Below are 17,993 nucleotides of genomic sequence, written 5' to 3'. Positions count from 1 at the left end.
TATGGGTCAAAGGGGGTCATAGGGTGACCTATGACCCTCTTTGACCCATTAAACGATGACATATGTCGCTAGGGGTCCTAGGACCCCTAGGGACATAGTTGAATCGTTCATATGGGTCAAAGGAGGTCATAGCATGACCTATGACCCCCTTTGACCCATTAAATCACGACATACGCCCCTAGGGGGGACATAGTCAAATCGTTCATATGGGTCAAAGGGGGTCATAGGGTGACCTACGACACCCTTTGACCCATTAAATGACAACATATGTTCGTAGGGGTCCTCGAACCCTAAGAGACATATTTGAATGGGTAATATGGGTCAAAGGGGGTCATAGGTAGGGTGACCTATGACCCTCTTTGACCCATTAAATGATGACATATGTCCCTAGGGGTCCTACAACCGGTAGAGACATATTCAAATCGTTCATATGGGTCAAAGGGGGTCATAGGATGACCTATGACTCCCTTTAACCCATTAAATGACGACATATGTCCCTAGGGGTCCTAGGACCCCTAGGGACATATTTGAATCATTGATATGGGTTAAAGGGGGTCATAGGTCACCCTATGACCCTCTTTGATCCATTAAACGATGACATATGTCCCTAGGGGTCCTAAGACTTCTAGGGACATAGTTGAATCATTCATATGGGTCAAAGGAGGTCATTGGGTGACCTATGACCCCCTTTGACCCATTGAAAGATGACATATGTCCTTAGGGGTCCTAGGACCCCTAGGGACATATTCGAATCGTTCATATAGGTCAAAGGGGGTCATAGGGTGACCTATGACCCTTTTTGACCCATTAAACGATGATATATGTCTCTAGGGGTCCTAGGACCCCTAGGGACATATTCGAATGGGTATTATGGGTCAAAGGGGGTTATAGGGTGACCTATGACCCTCTTTGATCCATTAAACGATGACATATGTCCCTAGGGGTCTTAGGACCCCTAGGGACATAGTCAAATGGTTCATATGGGTCAAAGGAGGTCATAGGGTAACCTATGACCCCCTTTGACCCATTAAACGATGACATATGTCTCTAGGGGTCTTAGGACCCCTAGGGACATATTTGAATCATTCATATGGGTCACCCTATGACCCCCTTTGACCTATTAAATGACGACATATGTCCGTAGGGGTTCTAGGACCCCCAGGGACATATTCGAATGGGTAATATGGGTCAAATGGGGTCATAGGGTAACCTATGACCCTCTTTGATCCATTAAATGACGACATATGTCCCTAGGAGTCCTAGGACCCCTACAGACATATTTGAATCGTTCATATGGGTCAAAGCGGATCATCGGTTAGGTCATAGGGTGACCTATGACCCCTTTTGACCCATTAAACAACAACATATGTCTCTAGGGGTCCTAGGACCCCTAGGGACATATTCGAATGGGTAATATGGGTCAAAGGGGGTCATAGGGTGACCTATGACCCCCTTTGACTCATTAAATGACGACATATGTCCCTAGGGGTCCTCGAACCCTTAGGGACATATTCGAATCATTCATATGGGTCTACGGACATATTCGAATCGTTCATATGGGTCAAAGGGGGTCATAGGGTGACCTATGACCCCCTTTGACCCATTAAACGACGACATATGTCTCTAGGGGTCCTAGGACCCCTAGGGACATATTCGAATGGGTAATATGGGTCAAAGGGGGTCATAGGGTGACCTATGACCCTCTTTGACCCATTAAACGATGACATATGTCCCTAGGGGTCTTCGGACCCCAAGGGACATATTCGAATGGGTAATATGGGTCAAAGGGGGTCATACGGTGACCTATGACCCTCTTTGACCTATTAAATGACGACATATGTCCCTAGCAGTCCTAGGACCCCTAAGGACATATTCATATAGTTCGTATGGGTCAAAGGGGGTCCTAGGACCCCTAGGGACATAGTCGAATCGTTCATATGGGTCAAAGGAGGTCATAGGGTGACCTGTGACCCACCTTTGACTCATTAAACGATGACATATGTCCCTAGGGGTCCTAAGGCCCATAGGGACATAGTCAAATCATTCATATGGGTCAAAGGAGGTCATAGAGTGACCTATGACCCCCTTTGACCCATTAAATGATGACATATGTCCCTAGGGGTCCTAGGACCCCTAGGGACATAGTTGAATAGTTCATATGGGTCAAAGGGGGTCGTAGGTCATTGACCCATTAAATGATGACATATGTCCCTAGGTGTCCTTGGACCCCAAGGGACATATTCAAATGGGTTATATGGGTCAAAGGGGGTCATAGGGTGACCTATGACCCTCTTTGACCCATTAAACAATGACATATGTCCCTAAGAGTCCTAGGACCCCTAGGGACATAGTGGAATCGTTCATATGGGTCAAAAGAGGTCATAGGGTGACCTATGACCCCCTTTGACCCATTAAACGACAACATGTGTCCCTAGGGGTCCTAGGACCCCTATAGACATAGTCGAATCGTTCATATGGGTCAAAGGGGGTCATAGGGTGACCTAGGACCCCTTTTCACCCATTAAATGACGACTCTCTTTGTATTATATAATATTATATTAATATGTATAATAATATAATATATATATATATATAACAACATAATATTTTTATTAAATATAATATATATTATAAATATTATTATATTAATATGTATGTCATTAATATATCTATATAATAACGTAATATTTTAGTATATATAACGTAATATTTTAGGATATACTATTTATACTATTTTAGGATAATAATTATAATATAAATAAACACTAAATATTAATATTATTATATGTATAGTAATAATAATAATATTATTATAGCTATAATAATAATATATATTAATACTATATATTGTAGCTTAATATAAATAAACACTATATATTTACACTATTATATCTATATTAATAATATTAATACTATTATAAGTATAATAATAATATTGATACTATAGGTATATTAATACTAGTATATATTAATATTATTGATATTTTATACTAATACTAATATACTATTAACTTAGTTATAAATTAAAGTCGTTTGCCTCCAAATATTTTCATAATATTAATATTATTGTGGCAAAGGAGGGAAACCTTAGCAAGTTTTCTCCCCAAAAGTCCTTTTCCTATATTGAATATCCGATTTCATATTGGATATCTGATCCGGGATCGGATATCCGATTTTACTGGCATCAATTTCAAATATTTGACTGTCCCTACAGACCTGACAACATTACTTTTTAACCTCTTTTTTCACGAGATTTGTAAAAGTCGCGTTTTGGGGCCCAACCAATCGAAAAGAATTCAAAAATATAACATTAGGTGTTCGAATTTATCATCTGAATGGGGAGCAGCAGTCGTCGAAAGAATAAACGTAAAAGGAAGGTATTCAATGAAGACATTCTGGCATATAAGGAAAAGGACAAAATGAAACATCGAAAAAAAAGACAAGGTATGCTAAATATCAATCAAGTTGATGATGAATTAATAGAAGGTGAAATCATAGAGTCAGATAATAAAAATGTATAGTTGGGGAATGAAAATGTACCTATTGAAAATGATAATGCGGAAATTGAAAATGTAGAGATTGAAAATTTTGAAGAAGAAATGCCACCAAGTCATAATCCAAATTGCATAATTGACTATGTCGAAGATGACAATGCACAAGAACCTTACATATCTCCTAATTATAATCGACATGAAGGTTCTAAAACACCAAAATGGATAATTGAAATTGATGAAACGATTATGACTAGTTTGGAAGGAAAAAAATCAGAAAGAACCATTCGGTTATGGGCTTCAAGACTATATCAGATGTTTTTCGGCAACAAGACAGTGGTAGAGCAATGTTAGCTTTTCATGCACTTATTAAAGATGCAAAAGATGAGACCTATGCTTTCCAAATTGAAAATTCGTGTCAATAAAAAGTTGGAAAGAAATGCCATTATTGTGAAGAATCTTTTCAGTGCTCTCAATAGCATTGGGAAAAATAGTAGAGAGAAGGATAATAGAGCTGCTCGAAGGGTTATTACAACCTCTTTGGTAATTCATCATTTGAGAAAGGGTAGATATATGAGACAAACTTGTATTGATTTGAATCTAAATCGTACTACTTTGAGAAGAGCACTTAGTCGATGAGAGAAAATTGATGATCCTCTTCAAAATGAAACATGGGCATTTGGTGGGAGACTTCCACGTTTTGATAAGAAGCTATCCGACGATGTGAAGGAAGAAATTATACAATTTTGGCACTCTAACTCACGAGTATCACCCAATGCTAAAGATGTCTTAAAGTTGAGAATTGGCATCAGAGACTGCACGCCACATCCTAAACACTATTTGGAGTTAAGTCAAACTATGTTGTTCAAACAATTTAGAGAGAGTCATTCAAGTGTTCATATATCACAAAGGGCTTTTGAATCTTTGAAGCCATTTTATTGTGTGCCACTCAAAATTTGAAATACATGTTGTTGCAAATATCATGTTGAGTTTTCTATGCACCATGAACTATTACGCTCCATCCGTTCTACTTTGCATAGTAAAGAAATGTTGGAGGATTGTGGGGCTAGTGGGCTTCCAAAATCATCAAGAGACTTGTTAGATCAACTCTTATGTCGTAGAGTTGATGGTTGTTCCTTTTACAAAAATGCTTGTTTAAATGAGAAGTGTTCAAAATGTGGTGGCTTATCCAAGTTTGACACATGTTTCCATGAGGGGTGTTAACAAGATCTTGGCAAGACAATAGTGAAAAAAAGGGTCTATGAAATGGTGAAATACACATTGAAGAGTGGGAGTGAGAGCTCTAGATGTGAATTGGTTGGAAAAGATATCAATGTGGCTAATTTTATTTCAGATTTCAAGGCAAATCTTTTTTACAAGTATGCAAGACATAGTTACAGGTCTCAGTGGTTGGATCAACAATTTAGAACGTGTAAGGAGACTTTTCCCATTGGCACTATTATATCAGTTGTTGATTTTGCTGAGAACTACACATTGCAACCTCAAAATGAGACACAAACTCAGTATTACAACTCTATTCAGATTGCAATTTTTGTTCACATAACATATAGACATGCCCTTGATAGTGCGGAAGATAATCGAAAGATTATTAGAGAGTATCATTTTTATATGAGTGATGATAGATCTCACTCTAATGATTTTGTGCAACATTGTTTCGAGATTTTTATATGAGTGATGATAGATCTCACTCTCACAAATCAATTCAAGAATGCTCACATGTTTTATTGGTTGTGTAGGATGCACGTAGAGAGAGGGGTGCCTCATATTTGGAGTTTTTTTGAGTCCGGCCATGGAAAAGGGGAACATGATGGAGCAGGGGCATGCGTGAAGAGAGCTCTAGTTAAGGAGCAACTGAAGATTTCAACAATAGAGTTTCTTGATGCTCGTAGCATTGTTGATTGGTGTAGTTTAGCATTATCACAGGGGGGGACTCTTAATTCAGTGGTATGCAGGTTCTTTTGGTTGGTTGAGGAAGGGTCCATAGGTGATAGATCAGATTGTGCTACAGTGAGAGACTCATCAAAAATGCATTCATTTCAGAGCTCTAATTCTAGTACATGGACCATTTGGACACGACAACTAGCTTGTTTTTGTTGTACTTGTTTTCAGTGTGATTGGGATCATTGTGAGTCAAGTGAGTGGGTGGACACATGGGCTCCACATTATCTTACTCCATTTTCTATCATACCCTCTATCAAAAATGATGACATGGAAAGTTCACTTGAGCATAATCATCTATCAGATCTACTTCAGCTAGGACATGTCTTTGCATTGGTTGCACCACAGGGGAATGATGAGAAATCTGATTATTGGTTAGCACATTGTGTAAGAGGCAAACAAAAACTTGCACAACCAATCACAGATGATGATGGATTCACGTATCCTACTGGTTCAGTGGTTGTTGCTGGAACATGGCTACGAACATACATGCTTAGAAGGAATGGAATTCCTGCATTCGAAGACTATCAGAAGCACAAAGTAATTCTCATATATTCGAATCTTATTATAGCAATAAATGTAAATTTATTGAAGCATCAAGGAAGACCAAAAGTAAAAGAACTTTTTACTATTGCTAATGCTGATCATGAAGCCTTGTTGGAGACCCTAAAACAGAGAGAGGACCCTATTGGAATACTCGACTAGGTATATATACTTCTTATGTTATTTTCTTCATAATGATTTAATGAATTGATAATTATCTTGTTTAATACAATAAGTTACTAATTTTTGTATGATATTGGAATGTAGGTACATCATGAAGAGTTGGAGGGGGGTTGGTATTGGGGAGAATTTCTAAAATTTATAATGTATTATGATGTAAAATGTGTAGTTTTTTGTATATGGTTTTTGTATTTTGGTAGGTTCTTTGTAAGGAATTATAAGAGGAAGATATTGAACAAGTTCTTCCAAATCATATTTGCATGTGATACAAGGCTATAACGACAATTTTAAGAGCATTTATAACTATATGAAAGATAATTGCATGCGGATATCTTATTACAAATTTGGTCTTTTCCTTATTTGACATAAAGCTGACATTATGATTATTAAAACTATTTTTATCAAACTAATCAAATAAGAAAAATCTAGAAAGTATGGATGAACAATTAGAATACTTGATTTCTTCCATTTTGTAACCAATCATAGCATTTGAAAGCATAAAGAGTCAATATATTGTATAATTTTTTGAAAGACTTTCATATTGAAAAGTTGTATGAAGCACATTTGGGATAAGCCATGAAATCCATGAAAGAAGATAGCATGTAGGATAAGAAATTAAAGCCAATAAGCAAGATAGCACATGCATAATTACATGATATGAAGTTGGATATGAAGGCTATTAGTGGATGAGTCATTAGAGGTATCAACAATCCCATCATAAATGAGATCTTGGATTGTATGTTTCAACACTATGGAATCTTTAGTTTTATGAAATTTTCTTCCATGGAGATTAATTTAAGAATGCCTCGTGTGTATGTAAAGGTCTTAAGGGAGATTAATTTAAGAATGCAATATTCTCGTCTAACTTTTTCTCAAGTTTAGAATTGATTTCTATCATGTGCTTAGAGAGATGAAGGTAAGAAAGATTATTTGTCTCTTTTAGCTCTTTGTATTGAACATATAGAAAGAGAGATGACAAGTGAACAAATTTAAGTGTAGTCAATAGATCAAGGAAACCATTTAGTGAAAGAAATTCTTAGTATGCATATCATAGACCATGAAGTTAGAAAATACCAATAGCTCTAAGACTAAAGAGCCATTTTAAGCATGTTCAAGCACTAGAGACATAGAAAATCAAAGTCAATTTATGAAACTCCCCTTAGCAAAAAATGCAAACAAATATTTGCATTTGACGTTTTGACTTGGTTGAAAAAGTTTGACAATAATTGATAATATTGCAAGCTTGATGTTCAAAAGAAAATTTTTTTCCAAGAAAGATAGTGACACATGGAGTAGTCTTCAAACAATCATCCATCATTTGCGGCCACCCCATACCGAGGAGTCTCCAAGGTGCTCTAAGTGCATTTGGAGGTTGATTTTTTGAGGGTCATAACTCAGAGCTTGTGAGGGCTATTGATGAACTATCAAATGCTACAGGACGGTGATCCTAAGGCCTAAAATAACCTATCTCATTTTTGAGAGATCACATTCCATTTGGATTTAGCACAACGATCTTGCTCGATGCCAAAACTTGCAGTGTGCCTCAATTCATAGGTGCACCACAGCGTAACTTTGAAACCACTGATCTTGGCATCGAATCGTTAGTGCCATTAGCTTTGGATGGCCGGGTGAACCCTAGTCACACCCTTGTTCTGGCCACGAAGACCATCCATCATTTGTGGCCACCCCGTACCAAGGAGTCTCCAAGGTGCTCTAAGTGCATTTGGAGATCGATCTTTCAAGGGTCATAACTCAGAGCTCGTGAGGGCTATTGATGAACTGTCAAATGCTACAGGACAGTGATCTTAAGGCCTAAAATAATTTATCTCATTTTTGAGAGATCACATTTCGTTTGGATCCAGCACAGCAATCTCGCTTGATGCCAAAATTCGTAGTGTGCCTCAGTTCATAGGTGCACCACAGCGTAACTTTGAAACCGCTCATCTTGGCATTGAATCGTCAATACCATTAGCTTCGGATGGGCATGTGAACCCTAGTCACACCCTTGTTCTGGCCATGAAGACCATCCATCATTTGCGGCCACCCCGTATCGAGGAGTCTTCAAGGTGCTCTAAGTGCATTTTGAGGTCGATCCTTTGAGGGTCATAACTTAGAGCTCGTGAGGGTTATTGATGAACTGTCAAATGCTATAGGATGGTGATCCTGAGGCCTAAAATAACCTATCTCATTTTTGAGAGATCACATTCTATTTGGATTCAGCATAGCGATCTCGCTCGATGCCAAAACTCGCAGTGTGCCTCAGTTCATAGGTGCACCACAGCATAACTTTGAAACCGCTGATCTTGGCATCGAATCCTTAGTGCCATTAGCTCCAGATGGATGAGTGAACCCTAGTCACACCCTTTTTCTGGCCACGAAGACCATCCATCATTTGTGGCCACCCCGTACTGAGGAGTCTTCAAGGTGCTCTAAGTGCATTTTGAGGTCGATCCTTCGAGGGTCATAACTCAGAGCTCGTGAGGGCTATCGATGAACTATCAAATGCTACAGGATGGTGATCTTGAGGCCTAAAATAAACTATCTCATTTTCAAGAGATCACATTCTGTTTGGATTTAGCACAACAATCTTGCTTGATGCCAAAACTCGCAGTGTGCCTCAGTTCATAGGTGCACCACAGCGTAACTTTGAAACCGTTGATCTTGGCATCGAATCATCAATGCCATTATCTCTAGATGGGCGGGTGAACCCTAGTCATACCTTTGTTTTGGACACAAAGACCATCCATCATTTGCGACCACCCCATACCGAGGAGTCTCCAAGGTGCTCTAAGTGCATTTGGAGGTCGATCTTTCGAGGGTCATAACTCAGAGCTCGTGAGGGCTATCGATGAACTGTCAAATGCTATAGGATGGTAATCCTAAGGCCTAAAATAACCTATCTCATTTTTGAGATATCACATTCTGTTTGGATTCAGCACAGCGATCTCGATCGATGCCAAAACTCGCAGTGTGCATTAGTTCATAGGTGCACCACAGCGTAACTTTGAAACTGCTAATCTTGGCATCGAATCGTCAGTGCCATTAGCTCTGGATGGGCGGGTGAACCCTAGTCACACCCTTGTTCTGGCCATGAAGACCATCCATCATTTGCGGCCACCTCGTACTGAGGAGTCTTCAAGGTGCTCTAAGTGCATTTTGAGGTCGATCCTTCGAGGGTCATAACTCAGAGCTTGTGAGGGCTATTGATGAACTGTTAAATGCTACAAGATGGTGATCTTGAGGCCTAAAATTAACTATCTAATTTTTAACAGATCACATTTCATTTGGATTCAGCACGGCGATCTCACTCGATGCTAAAACTCGCAGTGTGCCTCAGTTCATAGGTGCACCACAACGTAACTTTGAAATCGCTGATCTTGGCATCGAATTGTCAGTGCCATTAGCTCCAGATGGGTGGGTGAACCCTAGTCACACCCTTGTTCTGGCCACGAAGACCATCCATCATTTGTGGCCACCCCGTACCGAGGAGTCTTCAAGGTGCTCTAAGTGCATTTTGAGGTCAATCCTTCGAGGGTCATAACTCAGAGCTCATGAGGGCTATCGATGAACCATTAGAGGAGACAAGTTCGTAAGGATGGAGTGGCTTAGTGTTTTTGCTAAAATAAGTTAGTGGGAAGGCTTTATTAGAGGGTCTTGGCCAAACTAGTGGGGTGTTTGCCCACTCTCTAATTTTAGAGACACATAGGTTTTGGAGGGAGATTAGAGGAGCTCTACTACAACTATCCTTACCCTAGCTTGGACCAAGGTTGGTATCTCAAACTTACTTCTTTTCCATTTCTTTCTTTTAGCATTGTTAAGAAAATATGCAAGTGTGGAGTTTATCAATGGAGTATGCATTGCATTGCATTGTGGAGTAGCATTCATGTGAGTGCTTCAATGGTGTTCATTCCATGTAGATTAGTGTGACACCATTGTGCATCTTGTTGTATTGTGTGGAGTATTGTGAGTATGAGGTTTGGATTTTGTCTATTTCCTTGTTGTATTATGGGTGTTGATATTGTGTTGTGAAAATGTGATGTGCTCTTGAAAATTTCTTGTTTTATTTCTACTTGGTTTTGTTTTATTGTTTTGTGCTTGAGTATTGTTATGGGATTGGGACTTACACTCACCCTTGTGGGAAGGGAAGAGAAGTCCAGGGAGAAGGGCTTAAGTTGGGTTCGAAAAATGTATTGAGAACCTTGGAGTATGGGCTCTATTGTATGCCATAACATTTCATATCTTGCTGGGGGTGATAAGAAAAGTATGGTGTAGAAAGGAAGTTTGAGGAGTTACAACTGATGGTAGTACATTTGGAGGAGGAAATGTGGAGGCCCCGAGAGGGCATTAAATGGTTCATTTATGATAGCCCCGAGAGGGCATGAAGTTTGGTGAATTATGATAGCCCCGAGAGGGCATGAAAATTGTTTATTGCAAATATGGTTTGGTATGGCAAGTCTCCATTTTAGAGCACACCTTCACCCTATGTTTATGGTTCCAACTGTGAAGCCTTTGTGAAATAGTCTTGGGGGGAAATTTTTCAAGTTTGAAATGTAATGTTTATGCATTGAAAGATTGTATGTGTATCCCAGTTTGATCCTTGTTCCCTAGTGCGAGGGTGGTCTCTTTGAGGCCTATGGTTGGGTGGAAAGCACCCATGGTCCTTTTTATTTTGTTGTGTTGCATATGCAGATTTGTGTCCAAGGGAGAAATGGAAATGGCTTGGAATGATCATCTTGAAGATTAATGTTGGATTAGAAAACTTGACATTGTGCCCTCATTTGCGAAGGAGGATTCACCAGCTTGTTCATGTTCTCAACGATCATGTTGGACAATGTTCATGCTACTCATTTTCCATATCTTTCAATGTCCATGTTCCTTATGATTTTGAAAAGTCCCTTATCTTGCCCCATTGTGATGGAAGGAGATTGTATCATTGTTACCTAATGTACGTGTAGAAGAAATAATTGATAAGGTTGTATATGCATGTTTCATTTGGAGTTTATATTGTTATGAAAGCATTGGTACGAGTCACAGATTTGCTTTGACATCATTGTTATCATTTGAAAATGTGAAAGAAAGTTTTCTCCTTGTGGTATTGTAAATGACTAGTTGATAATAACAATCCATAGATGTTATGTGATACCATTGATTGTATAAATTTAAAACTTAGCAGATTGCTTACAATCTTGTTGTGCACTGAATAATTTGGAAGAAAATTTTTATGTTCATATCACATGCATGGATAACATTGATTTTAATTACCAAGCTTAATGGAATTCTAAGCAAGAAAATCATCAAATTAATTTTATGATATAACAAAATGAAGTTTGTTGTAAGAGAAGACATAATAAAATCTATGAGATACATTTTTGTAGGCATGCATTTTCCTCTCTAGAAAATGTATGGTAAAGGCAAATAAATCCCTTCCTTAATACAGAGCAATAAAACATTAAAGAATATTCCCAGATTCTAGACTGCTATCCAATAAAAATAAAAATAATAATAGCATATAGAGACTAATGAGTATCCTAGACTAATATATTTTCTAAGTGATAGAATGGTACACATTACAATCTTGTGACCTCTAAGTCACATCAAACACTCAAATAATAAATTAGTAATTAAATAAATAAAGGCATATTAGTGTGCATGTTAGAGAATATGACAAATTTAAATATTTAACTCAAAAATAAAATAAAAGCCAAGATTGATTGTATGTACATATAATAGGGTTTTAATATGAAGTAAGTTGTCGGGATGATGGGATTGGAGAATCAAGGATAAGGATGGATGGTGGATTAAAATAATAACTCAAATCTAGTTTTATCTAGTCAATAAAGCACATTGATAAATTGATACATATATGTCAGAACGACAAGGTATGTTATATACAAACCTTATTTATACGCTTGCACCTAATCCTTGCATAAACAATTCATCTAACAAATTTAAATTGACACACTCAATACGATGGTCTAGTAAGATGTGTTTAAATATAGATCATGAATTATTATTGAGTTAAGTACTTTGAATTGTCCCTTAGACTTACTAAGAGTTCCTCATTTTATGTGCTTACTAATTCGTACTATGAAACTACTTTGAATCTTAACATGCTTTGATAATAATAATATTGATAGTGAGAAAGTGAGCTTATGGGGAATAGTTAGATGTAATTTAATGTAAAAAGTAAATGTAATAGTATAGTAATTATAGTAATTAAAATAGTAAATGTAAAAGCATGGCAATGTAGCTAGATTAGTTAGTAGTTGATGAGCTAAATAGTTAGTAATTGTCTTTTATTAGAGTGAGTTCAATTTATGTATTGAAATAGTAATTTTTGTGTCTAGAAAACTGTAGTGAGTGCTAGTTTGGTGAGGAAGCAATGTTGATAGATAATGAGGATATAGTAATATAGTAATTGTCACATTAATATATATTGTAATGATTAATGAATGTGTGTACATTGGTAATGAGGATAATAAGTAATTCTGATCCCCTTCCCTTACATGCTAGAATCACGACCTAGTCCATATGATACAACCGAAAGACCCTAATAGAATATTAGTATCAGAGGCTTGTTAGGATATGAATTACCTCACTAATTTATGAGTGTTGTATCTTGAACTTGCTCGTTTGACTCGTGATGCTAACTTGAACTAGACTGTCATCCAATCTATTTGAAAAGCACCTGTGACTAAAATGTTAACACCTTCACACTATTCACATGAGTCTTGAACTCCTATTCAATGATAACCTTGTTTTACAATATGTAATTTCTTATGTGACTTCATAAGCTACAAAAAAAAAAAAAAAATGTTGTGTTTTTACTAGTAAAATTTAGGGCATGACACATGATCCATGATAAATTGAACAATACTAGATACTAAATTAATATGTATATCATTGTGCACGTAAATGAAAAATATATATATCAAAATACATGTATCCATAGAAAAAATTTTACACAAATATATATCAAAGATCATGTATCCATAGACAAAGTGCTCAAATATATATATATATCAAAATACATAGATCCATATACAAAATGTGGCTGATCCTTCCATCAGAATGTGTATAATATCAATGTTTCTATATACAATGTGGCATATGCCATCTCAAAATGTCTCATGATGCATCCTATGAAAACTATACTATCCTAGGGTGCTGGTGGATAATCAAAATGCAACCTCTTCGCTACACTAAGTGGATCGGATGCCTCCTACATAAACAAAAAAGGAAAACCCAAAGTTAGACTACTAAATTGATATGATTCTACATATCTAACATTGAATTACTCAAATGCATAATGATATTTTCCGTATTGGAGATTAATACTATCAAAATTTCATAATAAATACCTCTCTTGTCGACCTCCTGCGCCGGTCAGGAGTCCTCTCGTATGCCCTCGGCAATGTTGGTACCTCTGTGATTATGGGTTGTATATGTTCAAATATCTTTGTCAAATGAATCTACAATTTAAACTATAACATTATAATTCATAGCATGATAAATTTATAACATATTTAATCATGAATTCAAACTACAACTTACTATTGTAGGCTACTCCTCAGGAGTGAGTGGCTGCATCATCAAATCTACATAACTGTCCCGTCAAACCTCATGTGCACTAGGAGTCTCCTATGAGATACAAAATAGTAGTTGTTAATATCACGGAAATTAGTTTTGAATTTATTTATGAAGATAAGTGATGCAAGAGCATACCATTCTCATCAGGGGAACATTGAAGATCCAAGGCATTACAGAGGTCATGGAACATCTCTTGAAGTCAATTGGGCAATCCTTGCACCAATTATGGCTCATGGAAGAATACAAAGTTATAATTTTGGACTCATATGTGGAAGAAAGTTGTAATTGGGCATGAGATAGGATTTTAGGATTTCATATGGTAGATGAGTCATTTGATAGGTTCATGTAGGTTTTCATGATCATATCTTGTCATTAGACAAGTCAAAACGTTCTAGAATTGAGTTTCAGGGTTTGAACAATCAAGCCCTAGTTTTTAAGCCACTTTAAGGAGGGTTTTGAAGTTTGGGTGTTTAGGAGTGTGACCAAGACCTATAATCTTGGAAATCCTTAGTGTGCTGGTCCCTTTGTTGAAGCCTTGGTGTGTCTAATTCCTCCTTGTGTGTCCCAGAGTTGAAAGGTACATTAGTGGTGTCCAGAGATTTCTTCGTGAGGAAAGAAAGAGAATCAGTGAGTTGGCCCTTGGGAAGGAAGAAAACTTGTTGTGAAAATGCCTCCTAAAAATCAAATGGCTAGAGAACTTGAAGAATTGAGAGAAGAGTTGGCAAAAGAGAAAAGTGAGAGGAGAGAACTTGAAGCATCTAGAGTGAGGGAAGAAAGACAGATGAGAAGAGAGAGGCTGAAGCTTATTGCAAGGATAGAATCCTTAGAAAAGGAAAGGCAAGAACCTAGAGGAGAAGAGGTTAGAGGAAGAAATCATGGAGAGAACCATGAAGAAGAAGAGGTTGGTAATGCAAGGCAAGAGCATGACACAATAGATGATCTTGAAGAAAGGAGATTTATGAGAATCATTAAGGCAGTACAAGGTAATGGTGGGAAGAACCATATTGATTTTCCAATATACTAGGGTAAAATGGATAGTGAAGAAGTGCTAGGGTGGATAGAGGCCCTTGATAACTACTTTGATCTTGAAGACATAGAGGCGGATAAGAAGGTAAAAGTAGCAACAGCAAGACTAAGAGGAACATCACTCACTTGGTGGACTAGTGTTCAGAATGAGAGAGAGGAAAGGTGGTGCAGGGCACCTAACCTATGTGGTAGGGGGGAACAAGTATCTCTGTTGTCGGACACCTTGCCACTCCATGAAAGCGAGGATTCAAGTAGATTAGGAAGTTGGAATAAAGGTTTGGTCCATATTTTACAAGTTGGTCTATGTTTTTTAATAAAGGAACATGTAAGGCCCACAAGCATTTTGGTGTGGTTATAAACCAAGTGACTCCATGGGACCAAAAGGCCTTAGAATAGGGTATTTAGAGTCTAAACAGTATTAGTAAAAAGTGGTTGTTTGTTTGTTTTATGTTTGGGAACGCCTATATGGTTGTTCCAACGGTCATGTAGACCTTTATATATGTCATATGTGATCTCAATTGAAAGGTGGAGATCAGAGTGTACGGTGGTTTGGAGAAAAAACAATAAAAACTTCATTTTTTTGGAAATTTACTTAGTTGCATTTAATAAATCCATATGACCAATTTTGAGTCAATGGAATAGTTTAGAAAGTTAGGGAATGCATAAAAACTATAGTTTGAAATTTGAATTTCAAATTCAAACGGTCATATTAGATTTCGAGGGAAAGTAGTAATTTGGTATTTGTTTGATTAAATAAACCTTTGTAACCAACTTGGTCGATTCGACAGGTGCATATAAGCCTATTTAAGTTGTGATGAACATATGCAAGACATGAATCATTATTGGTATGGAAAAAATCATAGAAATTGTATAGAACAAAAATCATACTTTCCTTTGCATCAATTAAAAAAATAAAAAATAAATGATACTTATACATACAATGGGGCTCTCTGTGCGAATGAAAATCCCTGATGATCTAGGACGCCGAATCTGTACAGGCTCATCGCCAATAGCCACACCCTATATACGATAAATAATGTAATTAAATGAGATTACCACAAACATTTTACAAGAATGCATCAATATTTAATCAATAAGAAAACATCTAATTACCTTTCCTTTGTCAATGCATGGTAGCTCACCCACCGCACTTTGTCCCACTGGGGTAGGTGGTATCTGCAAGATAAAAGAAAGATTAGCAACCATATATGCTACAATATCAAATAGAAAAAAGAAATGTGAACATGACATAATGTACCATAGATGTCTCAAGGCCAAATGAAATGGCCGAGAGTGTAGCATCATCTATCTGTCTGAGCTCCTCCTCGGTCATCAACTAAACATGAATGAAGATCACATACATGTAAAAGTCAGTATGGCTTAAAAATTAAAATTACTCTATTATAAAAATTAACTTTAAATCACATATGTCATAACAAAAAAATGTATACACGTACTAACACTGAAGGAGTCCATGCCTTTACATTCCCCTCCTCTCTCACATCAGGGTCTGTAGCCTCTGCACATGCATCTGGTGTATCCTTGTCTAATACAAAATGATACTCAAGAAGATCACCTATGGGACCTAGGCAAATATTCTTGCATGTAATGCAAGTGTGAGGCACACAAACCTGTGATGAGCTAGCCGATGATGAACTGGCACCAACATCATCAACACGAGGAGGCAGGACTGACCTAGCCTGAGATATCATTAGGCTACTTAGCCTATGAATGGCTCTGATGGTATGAGAGCTAGCCTCTACCATAATATCTGGATGATGCAATCGAGGAGGGGGGGAGATATCGGGGGGGGGAAGTGCCAAGTTTCTTCCACTGGGAAGAGGGTCTATCCTAAGGAGCTCCTAGTCCTAAGCCCATGTTGGGCTTCATGCTCCAATAGTTCACTTTAAGTTTCAACACAAATTCTACATATAATTTTCTAAGGAAATAAAATGGTATGTCTAAATTGCCATGTGGAGGGATATCAAAGACCATCTTCCAACGGTCCCAAAAATTTGCACGTATGGCATCATTTGTGCACCATTTAATCGATAGTTTGGTTTTTTCTGGGTCAACTGGTATACTCATTTTTTGGGTTAGCAAAAAGGCTTGCCAAATCGTATTTGGTTATGTTGAGGGTCGTGACCTCATCATAATCCAAACCATCATCAAACATCTGGTGCATTTCATCACGCCAACGAAGAGCAGCATTTTGTTGGTTTGTAAGGGTTTCAATGTTATCCACTATGGTGTTTAACGTGGATAACATAGGAGCCAGTGTAGGTATATTATTATATGTTTTATGCAAACCTCTCAACTCAGTGAGATTTTCATTTATCAAATCCTCGATTCGAGGAGGGTTTTGAGGAGGTAGAGGATCATTTGGTGGACGATTTTGTGGGGATACTGGATCATTTGGTGGTCGGTTGCGAAGAATATTATTCCCTGCCTCAATGTCATCATTTTGATCAGCCATTCCTATTGAATTGCAAAACGTAATATATATTTTAAAAAAATATAAATTTTAACCATTTTTGTCAAAAAAACCCTAGATTCAACTAAAACAAACAAAATCATGTTAAAATCTATTAAATTTAGGTTAAAAATGAGTCAGGGGGGGTGGAAAAACATACCTGATATCTGATATCCGATTTGGCATCTGATATCTGATCTGACCGGCCCAAATTTGCCTAAAAATAAGGGCTGCGGGTCTATGATTCTGTGTTTAATCCATGCACAGGTATCGGATATCCGATATAACATCTGATATCCGATATTATATCGGATATCCGATATAACATCGGATATCCGATATGACAATATATATAATATAACATATATATTACATTTTATATATTTTTATATTATATTTTATATTTATTATATTAATTTACTATATATTATAATATAAAATATTATTATTATACTGTATTATTATAATTTATAATATATTATACTTTTTTATTATATATTATATTATAATATATTACTTTTTATTATTATATTATATTATATATATATATATTATTACATTACTATATATTATAATATGTGAAATATTATATTATATTATTATAATATAATATGTTATTATAATATTATTATTATAGTATAATATTATACGATTATAATATAATAATATTATTATTATATTATAGTATAATAATTATTATAATAATATTATTATTATATTATAGTATAATA

This window comes from Cupressus sempervirens, chromosome 9 (genome assembly GCF_028749045.1).
Source record: "Cupressus sempervirens isolate cs-2001-9-10 chromosome 9, ASM2874904v1, whole genome shotgun sequence".
In the NCBI taxonomy this organism is placed as follows: domain Eukaryota; kingdom Viridiplantae; phylum Streptophyta; class Pinopsida; order Cupressales; family Cupressaceae; genus Cupressus; species Cupressus sempervirens.
Note: the sequence above shows the minus strand (reverse complement) of the source record.